Source organism: Dermacentor andersoni, chromosome 9, assembly GCF_023375885.2.
Source record: "Dermacentor andersoni chromosome 9, qqDerAnde1_hic_scaffold, whole genome shotgun sequence".
In the NCBI taxonomy this organism is placed as follows: domain Eukaryota; kingdom Metazoa; phylum Arthropoda; class Arachnida; order Ixodida; family Ixodidae; genus Dermacentor; species Dermacentor andersoni.
The window spans coordinates 95,082,489-95,097,459 of NC_092822.1; the positions used below are offsets into that span (position 1 = coordinate 95,082,489).

Consider the following 14,971-nt stretch of genomic DNA (forward strand, 5'->3'; position numbering starts at 1 on the left):
TAGCACTCACCGCCCATAGCGTTGCTGCAACAACATTAAAAACAGTTGTTAGGCTGTTTCTTGAATCTACCAAATGCTAGGGACGTCATACCCCCCCTCGCAAGCTCCCTTCGGCGCGGCAGTTTCCGCAACAGTAATTTTTATCGAAAAACGTATGCAGGGAGCGCTACGTGCTTGGCATTGTTATAAGGAGCGTCATACCGTAAATTATGTGGCTCGGATGCTTGTTCATTACTGAAACGTATCCTGTTCTGTATGTCGTATGCGTGATTCCAAAGAATGCATGCACTGTTGGCTTCACTTTGCTGAGTGCTTGAAGCCTCAGCCTTACGGGGCTAGGAGCCACAGCTCCTGGCCCTGCACTGCGGCCAGGATCGGCCCACATTTTTGCTAAGGACACGGACACGAAAAATGCCAACATACTGGAGGCTAACAGCATCTCTGTAAAAACACCCTGTACAACACGATATAACGCACTTGAAAGGAATCAGCGCAAAGCATTTACGTTTTTTTTTTTTTCTGACTACCGTAAAGCAGACTGACCCACAACTCTCATCTGAATGCATGGTGCCCACTGTTGTAATCGCACCGCTGGCACGAGTTGTTGGGGACTCGGTGTTGACGCCCGTTATTGCCAATGGGTCGCAAGCCCCATGGGTAGCGTTGGCCTGGCGGCCTGGGGCACTGGAAGCATCCGAAGGTCCCGGCAAAGCATGAGAAGACTGGTAACAGAACAACTTGTTTATTCTAACATAGCAAAAGAGCGGCCGGTCAGGTCGACCGAAGTGGAGAGACGGGAGAGCACGCAACTCAACAGTACAAAACGGAGTCTCTCTCCTGGCGTCCGGGGGCAGCTGCTCTTATACCCTCGGCGTCGCGGTCCAAAAGAGAAGGTCACGGGATGAAGGTCACGGGATGAAGGTCACGGGACGGCGGAGCATGACCCCACGACGGCGCGAACTGTCGGGCCGAGAGACCTGCTGAACCGAGTGTAGTGACGCATCGCCAACCCTCACCCACACGACGGCGCGAACAGTTGAGCCGAGAGACGTCCAGGCTCCTCATTCGGGGAACTCCGCTCCCCGGCTGCCGCGCTTTGACAAGCGAGGGCACACACACACACGCACACACGAAGACACGTGGCACTGAAACACGCCTGGACACGCTTGGCGGGTAGGCGTTGCGGCGGCGTCGGACGGGCCAAAATGTCCGCCGCTTTGAACAAAGCCCCGGCGTCCGTTGCATCCGCGCCGGCATTACCGCGCGTTGTAGGCGAAACGTAACAGACCGCCCCGCCGGGGGAAGGAGATCCCGAAGGTCAGGGGACTGCATCCGCTGTCCGGAGGGATGTCGCTCGATGATGCTCATAACCGAAGTTGGGCGTCCTTGGGCGTTTCTTGAGCGCAGCGCACAGAGAAGGCCTCGTTCTCACGTTCAGGTGCACACAGGACACTGCAAAGTGACTTCGGGAGAGTTGACAATTTTGTTCTCGTTTCCGGCAAGCGTTAGAACCACGCCAAAAGTCAACCGCTCAGTCAGCAAGCACGGCACAACCCTCACTAAGCCCTGCCAGGCTCTTTCCCCTTTTATACTGCTGCCTAGTTCCTTACAGTAGTTTAGCAGCACTCAGAACGCGTCCACAAATCGGAAAAATTGCACTAGAAAGCACATCATCACTTTGAAACACTACACAAAAGCAATAAGTTAAAAAAAATCCTGCCTCAGGAAGAAAAACATCAGTAACAAGCAATTTTGAGGCTGATTCCCACGTTAGGGGCTTCGACTTAAGCCATCGGCGTTACCGTTGAGACTCCCCTTTTTGTAACGCACCTCAAAGGAATATTGTTGCAAAGCGAGGCTCCAGCGCAGGAGGCGGCCATTTTTGGGAGAGATGGTCTGCAGCCATTGGAGAGGGCAGTGATCCGTTTCAATGATAAACCTCGAGCCAGCTAGGTAACATGACAATTTCTGAACGGCCCACACGATACACGCACACTCTTTCTCGGTGGCGCTATACGCCTGCTCACGACTCGTCAGCTTACGACTAGCATACAGGACGGGGTGTTCTACTTCTCCATTTTCCCGTTGGCACAGTACAACGCCCATGCCTCGCTCACTAGCATCACACTGAACAACGAACCCTTTTGTGTAGTCGGGCGATCGTAGCACAGGCTGGCTTGTTAGGGCGCTCTTTAGGGCGCTAAAAGCTCTTTCCTTCGTCTCATCCCAGACGACTGTTTGCGGCTCTGTCTTTCTTAGAGCATCCGTCAAGGGAGCCGCGATATCAGAGTACCTGGGGATGTACCTCTGATAGTAGCCGGCGACACCTAAGAACGACCGAATATCGGTCTTCGTGCGCGGTTGCGGGAAGTCTCGCACAGCGGCCACCTTTATTTCAGAGGGGCGGCGACGACCCCGACCAATCACGTGTCCGAGGTAGACAACCTCGGCCTGTGCTAACTGGCACTTGGGAGCCTTGACTGTCAAGCCCGCATCGCGCAGGCGGGTTAGCACTGCCCGCAAGTGCGCCATATGCTCAGGCCATGATGCGGAGAATATCGCTACGTCGTCTAGATACGGTAAAGCGAATTCTTGCTGTCCCCGCAACACTTTATCCATGAGGCTTGAAAAGCAGTATGGCGCGTTCTTCAAACCAAAACTCAAAACTTTAGGACGGAATGTCCCCATTGGTGAAATGAACGCCGCATACCTACTAGCCTCTTCTGTAAGTGGAACCTGCCAATAACCCCTGACAAGATCTAGGGTGGAAATAAACTGAGCGCTACTCACTCTCTCAAGGCGCTCCTCGATGTTAGGGATCGGATAAATTTGATCCTTAGTGATGGAATTAAGCCTGCGGTAGTCGACGCAAGGACGAGGTTCCTTGCCCGGTACCTCAACTAAAATCAAAGGGGAGGTATAATCACTCTCACCCGCTTCAATAACACCGAGCTGTAGCATTTTCTTTACCTCAGCCTCCATAATATCGCTCTGGCGGGGTGACACCCGGTACGCCTTGGATCGTACTGGCTCTGGGGAGGTAAGTTCTATGTCATGAGTAAGGACAGAAGTCCTACCAGGCCTCTCAGAGAACAGACCTTGAAACTCTTGTAAGAGCTGGTGTAGTTCTGTTTTCTGCTCAGGCGACAGCGATGCTTTACTTATTAAGTCACTAATGACTTGATCGGCGTCTTTCCTGTTTGTCACTGAGCCTAGTCCCGGAAGCTCGACCGGAAGCTCTTCGGGCACGTTTACCATCATGCACACCACTGCTTCCCGTTGCTTATAGGGTTTGAGCAGATTACAGTGGTAAACTTGCTGTGCTTTCCGCTTTCCTGGCAGACTCACCACGTAGTTAACGTCCGACAGTTTTTGAACAATCCGTGCTGGGCCCTCCCACTGCACGTCGAGTTTGTTCTTTAGCGATGTGCGCAATATCATGACCTCATCGCCCACCTCAAAACGACGGGCCCTGGCTGTCCGATCGTAATAAACCTTGGCCCTCTGCTGGGCCTCTGCCATTGCTTCACCTGACAACTCCTGTGCCCTTCTTAAGCGTTCGAGGAGCTTAAGCACGTACTCTACCACGACTGGGTCGTCGCCCCTGCCTTCCCATGATTCTCGAAGCATGCGAAGCGGAGATCGCAGCGAGCGACCGTACACCAGTTCAGCTGGCGAAAACCCCGTAGCCGCATGCGGCGCGGTACTTAATGCAAACATCACTCCAGGCAGACACAGCTCCCAGTCAGTTTGATGTTCAAAACACAATGCTCTCAACACGCGCTTCATGACGGAGTGGAGCTTCTCAACGGAATTCGACTGGGGGTGGTGCACTGAGCTGTGTAACAGCCTTACCCCGCACCTTTCGAGAAAGGCTGTCGTCAAAGCGCTAGTAAACACTGTACCCTGATCTGACTGGATTTCTGCAGGAAAACCAACTCGCGCAAATATGGACAGTAGTGCATTGACTATCTCAACTGAGCTGAGTTCTTTAAGCGGCACTGCTTCAGGGAACTTTGTCGCTGGGCAGATCACAGTCAAAATGTGTCGGTACCCCGTGGCTGTTACCGGCAGAGGTCCCACTGTATCAATAACGAGCCGTCTAAAAGGCTCCGTAATGATAGGTACCAACTTCAACGGCGCCCTCGATTTGTCCCCTGGCTTGCCCACCCGCTGACAGGTGTCGCATGTCTTCACAAAGTGGTCTGCGTCCCGAAAACACCCTGGCCAATAGTACTCCTGCAAGAGACGGTCCTTAGTTTTCTTAACTCCTAGGTGTCCGGACCACGAACCCCCATGCGACAAGCGCAACAGATCCTGACGATAGCATTGAGGCACGATCAGCTGATCGAACTCCACTCCTCTGCGGTCTAGATACTTCCGGTACAGGACCCCACCTCTTTCCACAAAGCGAGCATTTTTCTTGGCGATACCTTCCTTGATAATGCAGCGTATGTTTTCTAGGCTGCCATCCTTCTTTTGCTCGGCTATCAAAGCCGAGCGGCTGACTTTTAGCAACCTGTTAAGTCCGTCTGACGTAGGCGCGATGAGCAAATCTGGAGACAGCTCTTCTAACTTTCCCGTGTCGGGAATTTCCTCTCCAGTATCTGCTGCCTTTAACGCTACAGGCTCAATTTTATTCTGTTCGGGCGTGCTCTGAATACCAGCTTGCTGCGCCTCTGACCCTTTCTCATCGTTCAACAACGTCGGCCCCGCAACTACCGCCTTTGCAGCGAGCTCCCGAACCTTCGATCTGGTTAAGGCCTGAACGCTAGCCTCACCAAACAAAAGCCCCTTCTCGCGCAGGAGGTGATCGGACCTGTTCGAAAATAGGTACGGGTACTGGGGGGGCAGCATAGATGACACTGCGGCCTCCGTCTCAAGTGCTCCGAAAGGTCCTTCAATAAGCACTTTTGCTACCGGCAGACACACGCTATGAGCTTCCACTGCTTGCTTGATCCATGCGCACTCGCCCGTGAACATATCGGGTTCTACGTAAGAGGGGTGAACTACATCCATTGTAGCTGCGGAATCGCGAAGCACTCGGCACTCTTTCCCGTTCACGAGGAGGTCTCGCATGTAAGGCTCGAGAAGCTTCATGTTCTCGTCAGTGCTGCATATAGACAAAAACACGACTTGTGTTTTTGTTTCTGGACACTGCGCCGAAAAGTGACCCGGCTTCTGGCACGTATAACAAACGCGCGCTTGCCTCATCTCGAACCGCTTTCTGCGTTCGGCTTCGGTTGCCGCCGTCTCCTTACGTTCGGTCGGACTGCTTTCATTCGCATCCGCACTACGTGTGTCCCCCTTTGCTCTCATGGGCGTGAACTTTGGCCTCTCAAACTTGGAGCCAAATTCACCCTTTTGACCGTCCTTAGCTCCACGAGCCCGACGCGTCACAAACTCCTCGGCTAACTCAGCGGCTCTAGCCACCGTACTAACGTCTGGCCTATCCAAGACCCAGTACCGCACGTTCTCAGGTAACCGACTATAAAACTGTTCTAGCCCGAAACACTGCAGAACTTTCTCGTGGTCACCAAACGCTTTCTCTTCTTTGAGCCACTCCTGCATGTTTGACATAAGCCTGTACGCAAACTCTGTATATGACTCACTTCTGCCTTTCTCGTTTTCCCGAAACTTCCGACGGAACGCCTCCGCTGACAGCCTGTACTTCTTTAGCAGACTCGATTTCACTTTCTCGAAATCCTCTGCCTCCTCTCTCTCCAAGCGAGCGACTACGTCGGCCGCCTCGCCGGGTAACAAAGTGAGCAAGCGCTGTGGCCACGTTTCCCGAGAGAACCCCTGCTTCTCGCACGTTCGCTCAAAGTTAACCAGGAACAAACCAATGTCCTCTCCAAGCTTAAACGGCCGCATCAGGTCAGTCATTTTGAACAATACTTGTTCTCCTGCACCGTGTGCCTGACTTCCATTACGAGCGCGTTCCATCTCTAACTCGAGACGCTTCATTTCCAAAGCGTGTTGACGGTCGCGCTCTTCTTTTTCTTTCTCTTTTTGTTCTTTAAGTTCGCGCTCATCTTTCTCTTTCTGTTCTTTAAGTTCACGCTCCTGTCTTTTTGCCGTCTCCCTCTCCTCAATGGTCTCAAGGCATTCCGACAGCTCGTCATCCTCAGCTTCTAACTCAAGAATAGCCCTTAGCAGTTCTGGTTTTCTGAGTTTGTCTGAGACATCCAGACCCAACTCTCTCGCAAGCTCCAACAATTTCGGTTTGCGCAACGACTTCAAATCCATGGCTGCTCTGAATGCTGCTTTCTCTACTGCCTACTATTGTCTTGCCGCAAACTAACCCGGTAGCAACGACAACCACAATTACCAGCTCTGTTTTTAACACTAACAAAAGCCTGGCAAAACTCAGAAGAAGAAAGTCCCGCACTCACCAAACCTCGCAGCCAAGACTTCAGCGCAGTCGTTCCGCTGCAGGCAACCAGTCATCACACAGGGCTCGTTGCACTGCTCCCGGATGGTCGTTGTGCTGCTCAGCATACAGTCAACCGCATCTCTTCGCTGCTGGCCTCCGTTGTCGCGATCCCACCGCTGCCACCAGATGTTGTAATCGCACCGCTGGCACGAGTTGTTGGGGACTCGGTGTTGACGCCCGTTATTGCCAATGGGTCGCAAGCCCCATGGGTAGCGTTGGCCTGGCGGCCTGGGGCACTGGAAGCATCCGAAGGTCCCGGCAAAGCATGAGAAGACTGGTAACAGAACAACTTGTTTATTCTAACATAGCAAAAGAGCGGCCGGTCAGGTCGACCGAAGTGGAGAGACGGGAGAGCACGCAACTCAACAGTACAAAACGGAGTCTCTCTCCTGGCGTCCGGGGGCAGCTGCTCTTATACCCTCGGCGTCGCGGTCCAAAAGAGAAGGTCACGGGATGAAGGTCACGGGATGAAGGTCACGGGACGGCGGAGCATGACCCCACGACGGCGCGAACTGTCGGGCCGAGAGACCTGCTGAACCGAGTGTAGTGACGCATCGCCAACCCTCACCCACACGACGGCGCGAACAGTTGAGCCGAGAGACGTCCAGGCTCCTCATTCGGGGAACTCCGCTCCCCGGCTGCCGCGCTTTGACAAGCGAGGGCACACACACACACGCACACACGAAGACACGTGGCACTGAAACACGCCTGGACACGCTTGGCGGGTAGGCGTTGCGGCGGCGTCGGACGGGCCAAAATGTCCGCCGCTTTGAACAAAGCCCCGGCGTCCGTTGCATCCGCGCCGGCATTACCGCGCGTTGTAGGCGAAACGTAACACCACTCATTGCAACTTCAACGCAAAGTTCTGAGGTTTATGTTTCTTTTTTTCACCTCTCGTTGCGCCATGAGCCATCCATGTCTGTCTATTAGCATTATTGTTAATCCAAAATCATCACTCTGAAATTTTAACTTTCTATCAGGCACATTAACGTTTTCAAAAAAAAAAAACGTCCACTATTGAGGAACGAAATACTCTACCATTGTCATTGCTAAGCAATAATGATTCTATCTTCCTTGGAATTTCATTGTTCATTCTCTTATGCATATCTCGAAACTGGTGTAATGCTCAGAATGCGTTGCAAGTGAATATTTTCTGCGCACTCACTCGGCTACAAGCGTGTCCACAAATTAGGACACGGTTAGCTTCATTGGTAATGTTCGTTATACAAGAACACCCATAAAGGAGGAAGGTAAGGACAATGCCCAAGTATTTTGTTGAAGCTGGACGGTTTACATTAATCACATCAATTGCGCAAGTTCTACATGTGCAAGAACGAGGGTGATGACAGGAAATGACACAGGTTATCGCGGTTTTAACAGTTCCTTATTATTGCGATAGCAATTATATGGACACTCCAGGCGCATTTTTGCCGTCGCCGTGATGTTCCGCATAAAGTCCAAGGGCGACAACATCGCCGCCGCGCGTCGTATGCTGTATGTGCGAGTGAACACAAGCGAGATAAGCCGACTATCGTGGCTCAATATGGCGCGCGCGAAGGAGAAAGCGAAGAGCAAACGCGGCGTCTTCCGTCGCGCGAGAGGCTGTGGGGGAATGAGAGGGAGAGAGGGAGTGGAGTGAGGCGGCGTTGTGCTGCGGTAGCAACTGCGCATTTCGCGACCGGGTGCAAGGGGAACTGACCATCGCGGCTCAATCTCGCGCGCCAGATGTGGAGGAAAGCGGATAGAGAGCGCGGGAAGGAGTCGGGGCGGTTACGACTCCGCCAACAAATGCTCAGTTTGCACTGCAGCGCGCGGCTACGCCCGCCGTATCTTGGAAGTGCTTCAAAGGCTTCTGCAGACGGCTCATTATCTTAGTGCGCGCTGTGTTCTCGGCGCCCTAGGCGCCCTTTCGTTGAAGCGATGCACCGCACGAAGGTCGCTTCGCTCGCTGCTACTGTCGCGCTTGCTCCACCCGCTTTTTACAGCGAGTGTCCGCGCTTATCGAGTGCGATGCGTTCACGTTTGCTGGTGCGCGCTGACACCATGCTCTTTAATTCAAGTAGTAAGCGAATGTTTCCAAGTTTATGCGGCCGATAAGACTACTGTCCGTACTTCGTATATATAGCTGCCAACTAATTTGCTATCGCAATGGATGCTTCACCTTTCGGGCGAAACAGCGACCTTTTTGTGGTTAGAAGGTCCGAGTGGTTAATGAAGGCGCCAAGCATAGCTATTACGAAGGTCAGATCAAGGTGAAATTTTAATGCAGTTATTTCTTAAATGGACGACAAAGGACACTACCTTCGACGAAAGGGACGCATGGCATAACTGCTGCACAATGGCAAGTCATTCACATAGATTAGGATAAGTACAGGACCAAGGGCCGTACATTGAGGAACATCTAGATATAACGGGTCAAACTGAGAGAGGCGCAGTCGCTGGCGTAAGCAAAGCGGTGTCAGTTGGTCAAGCGGCTGCATATCCAGCCCAAAGCAGGGGGATATAGGTCTAGGCTTGAGAGCTTGAGAGCCTAAAGGTAAAGCATCAATGGGGTATATTGTGATTCATGCTAGTACAAGCAATTCTTATAGAGTGTTAGCTGTGTGGCGTAGAACAAGCCTCCGAGAAAACCGTGCTGATTATTGTTAAAGATGTTAACAGATGCTATTAATTTAAAGTGACCCTGAACCAACCCTCGGGCTTGGTAAAATAACGTAGTCAGCTGGATAGCATACGCTGCTGTGAACATATCAGCCAAGTTTCGCTTCCGTACGCGGTGCGCGGAACTCGCAAAGCGGATCGCGAAGTCTCCTTTTTCCTCAAACCCTCTCTCTTCAGCAGAAAGCCCTGTCCTCGCTCTCTTCTAGACGCCCCATTTCGTCATCGGACGGACTATTTAGTCATTCCCTTAGACGGCTGCTATTGGCCGATAGCTGACATCAGGCTGCGGTCGGCTACGTGGCGTAGATACCGTGACCGCCGCGGGGTGCCGCCACGAGTCCACTGGCTAAGCTCGCTGCTGCTCGCTGAGGACAACCGCGTTTGGCTTATGTTTAGCGCGTCGTAGGCACCAAAGGCCGAAGTGAAGGCGCCTACGTCAACATCCAAAATTAAATTTGAACTGCGCGCCACGGTGACACAGAAGGCGGAGCATTGTGGGCGCGTTAAACTGCGCCGTAGCCTTTGCAGTAGGAGGGCATTGAAGAAGGAACGGCAGCACAGCGGAAGCCGTGTTTGAATGCCAATAACTCCGCTTCTAATCAACGCATTGAAGTACTTTTTCCGCCGATGTATTTCTGAATTGGCCTATTTTCACTTGAAATGCCTTTCTCCACTTCGATAATAAGCGGTTCAAGGCCCCTTTAATGATGTGAGAGTAGATTATGCGATGAGATGACGTTATGTGAGATTGGATCGTACTTTTTTTCGTTTTAACCGACAGATGTCAGTGAAACGAAATTTCCCATAAATATTAGAGGGCGTTAGTTTTGCAGAAAGTGTAAAGGGCGATCTGAGCGCAGCTGCCAGCCTACATACATACACTCTGATGCAAGAAGCCTGTCGAAGTCGACGTCACGTGTCAGTTTAGGCCTAAATCAAATTTATACTTATTTCTTATTCGAATCCGCATCGCCTGCCGCTATGATGAGAAATAGAGTTGAAAAGGGGGAAAGGAGGAGTGCAGGTCGAGTCCTTGCGTTGTTGCGCCACGGTGAATGAATGACCCAGTTGGGGTGATGTCTAGCTAGTATTTTTTTTTTTCAATTATACTGCAATTATTGGCTGCAGCACTGTTCCCGCGTAATGAAAGAGATAGAGCCTCACTCAATTTGCATTTGAATATCAAATGCACTCTACATTAAACCCCTGTAAAGGCGCTGTAGGAATTGCAAAAAAATAAATAAGTAAAACCGGCTTAGTCATATCGACGCATTGTTGCACCCTCGCTAGAGGGTGCTCTGGAAATTTTTTTTTCTCCATGCATTGGTTATACAACTACTGCGAAACAACCATCAGCGGTCATACGCTATACCTTTAAGCGTCTACAGAATTAGTGAACAATGTATACAAATAAAAGAACAATCATATGCGCCGAAGCTGCTGCTTTCACAATCCAGTATGGCGGCGGAGCTCGGCAAGACGCTAGATGGCGGCACCACCAATAATAACGGCAACACTGCAAAAAAGAAAGGAAAAAAAAATCTAGGAAGACAGCCGCCCCCGGGAGGGCTCGAACCTCCAACCTTTCGGTTAACAGCCGAACGCGCTAGCCGATTGCGCCACGGAGGCCGGATGAAGAACTCGGAATTAAAAGAGCAAGGTATACCTTGCTCTACGAGCATTTCGTAAAGACCGATCTGGAGCACGTCCGCGTCATGTGGGCTATATATGTGTAAGGGGTAATCACTTTTAAGTTTTCAAGTTTAAGTTTTCAATACTCGTTCTTTCCTCCCTCTATAAACACATGGAATGGCTTTCCGGACTGCACTGTAACAGCACAAAATGTTGAAGAATTTTATACTCAACTAGAATTGCATTACAGGAAACGGGATAATTATTAATTAATCATGCTTACTGCTATTCTTGCATTTCTAAGAGACCTTACACGTATATACTTGTTCATGCTTCCTGTAATTTGTGTTCGACAATGCTCTATAATGTATTGTCGGTGCTGAAATTTATCTTTTATTTTATATTTCCTTTCCTGTAATGGCCCTCAAGTGAGAGCTACAGTATTCCTAAATAAATAAATAAGGCTTTCCGGAATATTTAAATATCATCTGTCACAGAGAAAATTGTTCTTTCATCTGGATTGCTCAGAGAGGCGGCCATTACTTTCGCGATAAATCGAAACATATATTCCACTAATTAAACATACTTCACTAATTCACTTCTTACTTAATTGCTCCACGGGACATAATGCAATTTATGATTTGTAGCCGGTGAGGTTGCAAGGCGTACCCACTTGGAATGAATATTCAGAATGACACCTGTTGAGAGATACGCGTCATCAAACTCGCTGTAAAAGTACATTCTTCTTTCAGTTACTTTTTTTAACAAAATGCTCTTTTTGCGTGGAAGCAGAAAATTAACTGGAACGCCCATGTATTTCGTCCCACACTTTGGTAAATAATATCTCCAAACTAGTGTCATTTATGTCACTTATGCCATCTGCCACAGGCGCTTTTTGGAAATTCCGGGGAATACTTAGAAATGAGCCCCCCGTATATATTCGAAAGCAAGGTGCCGTCAGATCCAGGAACTATGGGAATCTTGTCACTTTGAGTCAACCCGCTTTTAGACACACACACACACACACACACACACACACACACACACACACACACACACACACACACACACACACACACACACACACACACGTGTGTGTGTAATGCGTCCACTACAGTGGTCATCGTCTTAAAACGTGCGCACGTATGTGGGCGAGCGTTTGGCCGGTCATGCAATGTCTGTGACATAATTTGACCGACAACTACGCGGAAAAGCTAGTGACCAATGTTGCCGACATTTCAGTACAATCAAGTAAAGGCATCACGATCTGCAGGACATACGTTTGCTTATGTGCGAATGAATGCGGCAGGGCAGAGAGCAAGACGATGCGCTGAGGCCAGTTTTAAAGGCGAACTTTGCGTCAGAATAAGCGTGTGTCGAAGAGACATATATTGTGCGTCGCTACACTATAGATAACGATTGTATAAACTGCGCGTGATAGAACCTTGAATAACATGCTACCGGTCACAAACGACTTTCAGCTACATCAGAGTATTACGATCACGTAACTTTTGCACAATTCACAAAACATTTCATTGCGTATGCTGTGCACTATATGACAGTTCTTTCTTTACGGCCATAGTTGCCTAATTTGAATTCTATATTTAACTTTACATATACTTCAAGCGCTTTGGAACCAAATGCAACGCCGATCGAGCTAGTACATTTATACACTGTAGAAAGATGCAGTAAAAGAAAAGTGTTATGTTGAAAAGCAAAGCATTTTATGCCGCACTCTCCGAGTATGTTTCTCGAAAATGGCACTTGTGTTATCGAGGGCATTGGCGATTATCACTTAGGCCCTGACGCATGTGACTGAGCTTTGTCAGAGAAACAAAAACCTTTTCTAGAATTTCCTATTTCGCATAATCCGAGTTTGTCGTCCCAGAAACAAGTAGTACACCCGTATCGCGAACTTACAGGACGTTATGGCCTAGCGCTCGCACCGAGAGCCGACAACGTGCTGATGTCTGTTCAACAACAACGTTGTGCTCCCAGCAAAACGAGGTTCGAAGCTAAACGGTCAGTCATTACAGACACAACCTTCATGCGTTCCTCGAAACGCGACTTTCGTAATATTAGAGGCTGCACGACAAACACTTCAGACCCTTTTTAGTTCAAAAGTTTATTGAGGGAAACATATCAACACCTTAAAAGGAATCTGCGCGCCAAACACACGCGAGAAGAGTTACCCTGGAGACCAATTTTTCGCAAACGGATATGGCGGGAAAAAGTGGGACCGGAGTGTTGCACTTAAACGAGTCCTCAAAATCTTACTGCACTAGATGAAGAAAGAAAAAGAGCGATGGCACTCCAGATGAGCAATTCTGACGGCCACATTCTGTCAAAGACCTGAGCGAACAGTGATGTCAGGCTCCGCTCTACCGCTGAACGACTAGACGTTTCACGTGTGGCGCCGAGAGCTGGACTTGTCCTAGTTAGGTCTGGCTCTCGCACACAAACGACTTACTGCATGTACGAAAGAACAACATTACGTCACGAGCTTCCAGCCGCCTTTCATTACCCGCCAAGGTGACCAAATGGATTTTCTTTATTTATTTACTTGTTCGTCCGTTCCCGAAGCGTTCGGCACTGCGAGTGGTGGATATTATATTGTTGACCATCATGCATGGACAGCACGCCTAAGTTTAACGTAGTACAAAATGAGAAAAAAAAAAGTGTTTCATCCAAATTATTTGCCTAAAGTGATCTCTCAGTTCAGTTTGAAATGCACACTGTACAACGCAGTTGAAAAAAATCTAAATTTCTTGGTAATTTGCGCACACAAGATACGCCGATGACTTCGGCTGGTATCTTGGGTTTCCGACGACAGTTACACCCTCGGTCACACGGGTCAATTTCAATACCGATCGGCCGCGATCCCTTTGGAAGCGTGGCTACCTTACGGGACTTCACGACAGACTCTAAGAATGCCGTCCCCTACCGCTCTGTAGTGTACGCGCTTTGTTCGTGCTTGTCTCCCTTTCTATCTCCCCCATCTACTCTGTTTCTCTTTGTATCCCTCTTAACCCTTCCCCCTGCGCAGGGTAGCCAACCGGAACTACCTCTGGTTAATCTCCCTGCCTTTCTCTGCATTATTTTATCTCTCTCTTTGAGAACTTGTGCTCTCGTTTGGAACTCTATCCCCTGTTTTTGATCGTTTGTTTTCGGGCATATAATCACTTTCGCGAGATTCAACGTGACTAGTATACCGAATGCGTCGGCTCCTGCAGGCATTCTTGGCGTAGTGCTAAGCACGCTGTCTTAATTTAGTTGCACGATGTCCTGAACAATGCCGCCCACAGGCACCAACGCGTCCAGCGGTACGTAGTCACGCGAAACATCGCGAAAGTGATTGTACCAACATAGCGAACGGCCGATAACCGCGCTTTTCTGTTGTAAACTTGTTGCAGCCGTGTTAAAAAAATTAAGTTGTGGGGTTTTACGTGCCAAAACCACTTTCTGATTATGAGGCACGCCGTAGTGGGGGACTCCGGAAATTTCGACCACCTGGGGTTCTTTAACGTGCACCTAAATCTAAGTACACGGGTGTTTCCGCATTTCGCCCCCATCGAAATGCGGCCACCATGGCCGGGATTCAATCCCGCGACATCGTGCTCAGCAGCCCAACACCATAGCCACTGAGCAACCACGGCGGGTTGCAGCCGTGTTGCACGCTATCAATCGTTGCCTCCACTGTACTCGTACAACGGATCGGATGGTTTTCAATAGGCATCATGTGTATTACGCTTTAAGGCTATCTGTGAATGTTACAAAAATCATTAAGGCCGCTAGCCTTGCGCGATTGGTACATGGACGCTGAGTAAGAACAAGACACACACACACACACACACACACACACACACACACACACACACACACACACACACACACACACACACACACACACACACACACACACACACACACACACACACACACAGTGCTAACTTTCAACAAGTACTCATTTCCGGTAAACAACGACACTTATACATCCAGCGATATACGTCACAGAATGTATACCTGTTACATAAACTGTGGAATCGATAAATACCGTGCTTTTCACCGAGGAAATGAATCGTTGTTGGAAGTATATGCGGTTGCGTGTGTGTGCAGTGCTCTTCGTCTGTGCCCACGCGCAAGTTGCGCACAATACGAGCTACAGGACGGGCTCCCACGGTCGGGGGGCTCCGAGACTGGCCGGCGGTGCCGACCCACGAATCTTCGGAGAAACGAACGCCG

At 49.9% G+C, this 14,971-nt stretch overlaps 1 non-coding gene across 1 annotated transcript; it reads right to left on the reverse strand.

Moving 5' to 3' along the window:
* Window positions 1–10,652: 10,652 nt before the first annotated feature.
* On the reverse strand, window positions 10,653–10,726 carry TRNAN-GUU (transfer RNA asparagine (anticodon GUU)). Its single transcript has one exon. It is a non-coding gene; the product is annotated as a tRNA-Asn (tRNA).
* Window positions 10,727–14,971: the final 4,245 nt, after the last annotated feature.